The sequence below is a fragment of the Monopterus albus genome, unplaced genomic scaffold (assembly GCF_001952655.1).
Source record: "Monopterus albus unplaced genomic scaffold, M_albus_1.0 scaffold235.1, whole genome shotgun sequence".
In the NCBI taxonomy this organism is placed as follows: Eukaryota; Metazoa; Chordata; class Actinopteri; order Synbranchiformes; family Synbranchidae; genus Monopterus; species Monopterus albus.
This window is the reverse complement of record NW_018128115.1, coordinates 579,937-582,296: the sequence shown is the minus strand read 5'-3', so window position 1 is coordinate 582,296 and position 2,360 is coordinate 579,937. Positions and strand designations below refer to the sequence as shown.

The 2,360-nt window shown below is 38.6% G+C and overlaps 1 protein-coding gene across 1 annotated transcript in view; it reads right to left on the bottom strand.

Moving 5' to 3' along the window:
• LOC109971803 (NACHT, LRR and PYD domains-containing protein 3-like) overlaps nucleotides 1-1,357 on the bottom strand; it is a 64,634-nt gene extending 63,277 nt beyond the window's left edge. Inside the window, exon 1 of the mRNA XM_020620287.1 lies at nucleotides 1,278-1,357. The gene's annotated coding sequence lies outside the window, so the exon portion shown is untranslated. The remainder of the gene's footprint in view (nucleotides 1-1,277) is intronic.
• Nucleotides 1,358-2,360: the final 1,003 nt, after the last annotated feature.

The following is a 2,360-nucleotide window of genomic DNA, read 5'->3' as shown; positions in this document are numbered from 1 at the left end:
TATTGTAATCACCTGCTATGTGCCACCATCAGCTGTTGCCGAGGTTGCTGTTGACACTATCTGTACAACCATATCATGTTTGCAGTCACAATACCCAAACGCCTTTATGGTGATTAATGGGGATTTTAACCATGTTAATTTGGACAAAATACTGACTGAGTTTACCCAATATGTGGATTGCTTCACTCGGGAGAATAAAATTTTGGACTTACTGTATGCAAATTCACAGGACGCATACAGAGTCAGCTTTGTATAGATTTGCATATGTTTGATTCATCATGTGATTATGTATATGTACTTGATTGTGTTGGGTTTTGTTTTTAACTTTTAATGTATTTTAATTTGTTTTATATTTTAGTGGGTTATCTGTTCTATTTATTGGTATGTGTGCTTGATATTGAGTGTGAACCGCTGCTGAAACAATGCAATTTCCCTGATTGGGATTAATAACTAAAGGCTTCACTCTATTATAAAGCCTTTTTTTGGTTTTTTCAAACCAGGAACTCAGAGGGACGACTCAGACCACTTGGAAATATAAAAAAAATATAACCGTGCTGGTTTATTCAAGGATCACAGGCAAAATTAACATTACAAGCCCAGAGATCTTCCAACCCCCAGGCTGCCCAAGCAGCCCGGAAGCAGAAAAGACCCCGAACCAAGAATTGCTATACAATATCATCACTTAGTTGGCTCGCCCCCTCCTCCACAGAAACGTCAACCGAGACGTCTCTCTCTCACCAGCCTTGCAGCTGGCTCTGGCAGTAGTCACAACATGAAGCAAATCAACGTGTGAATGTGTATGTCTGTTGGTTAAGTGGTGTGTATCTAAAAACACTGTAACACAACAATTCACATTAAGAAAAATATTATGGTTACTTTTACCGTCATAATAACATTTGTCCCTGACTGCAGCCTTTCTCTGCTTTAACTAACCTTGGCCTAGCTGCAGTCTTGCAGAACTCATCAGAATAAACTGAGCATTTAACAGCCTGAGGAAGACATCCTGGGTACACTAACATTTTCTAATATAACAGATCTCTAATCACTATCTAACTAAGAAATTACCTAACATAACGTATATCTGTCTGTCTGTCTGTCTGTCTGTCTCCATAAGAAACTAACTTAACTAAGCCAACTTTTAAACATCTTCAAAATAAGCTTCCTGTATATCAATATTCCTTTGACACATAGGGCAGCTTCCTCTTTTGCCACACCGCAGAAATACAGTCTGACCAGGTCGACCTGAAACAAGAGGTAGAAGTGTATGAGACACTCACAGAAACAGGAGCTTTCTTCTCCTTGTTTAAGTCGGTGTTGATTCTCCTGCAGCCTCAGAGAGATGGATGTGTGCTGTCTTCATGAGGTGACGGGCAGCACTAGAGATGAGAGAAACAAGAGGAGTGATGGCTGCACTTAAGCAAGAAATATGTGTTCACATTTCCTCAAAGGAGGAGGAGCATGGCTGGTTAAATGTCAGCTACTGCCTTGTGTTGTAAATTTCACCTCATCATGTCTGCTGGTTTTCACACAGTATGATTTGTGTCTGTTGTTGAGTAAAATAATTAACAAAGTTATACTCTAGGATTAGTTCTAACATTTGATTGAATTAAGTACTTATTTAGTAGAAGATTGACACCATGATTGTTGCTTATTTAACCTGTGTGTTCACTTTGTTTGTGTATGACTATTCTATCATATTAGAAAAGTAATAGTTAAGATTTTATTTTAGAATACATAAGTTTACATACTTATATGTCACAGTTATGTTTACATAGCTACATATCACCCTATGTGTTCACTGAACCACTGGTTAATATTTACTGTAACATTCCCCCCAGGAAAATAGGCCTCGGTCGACAGGGGAGGATCCAAAGACAGGTAACAACAACAACCGATACTGGGGTGTAACGACTCAGTCATTAAGGGACATTTTTGGCCTTCAAAGGACTGAAACACCACCGAGGGGGATAAATATCTTCGGCTCAACACCAGTCAGTCAGAACTGATGAAGCCTCTTGGATGAGAGGTGAAACGTCTTCGATCTAGAAACCTAGTCCAGTTGATTTGTCTAGAGTTAACTACAGTGAATATGTGATCGGTTTCGTCACACACAACGTCGTCGCTGATAATGGTGCCCAGACATATGGCGTCATGTCGAGTTTTCAGGATCTGTTTACTGTGTGTTTACTGTCTGTATAGTTATATACAGTTATATATATATATAGGATATTTGTGCCATTAAAAATATCAGAAAGCCTTAGTCTTCATATAAAAAGTAAAGTCTTAAGTGTAAATTGGTAGGAGCTCAATTTCAATAAGATTTTTTTTATTTCTAAAAAAAAAACAGGGGGGGGGGGGTT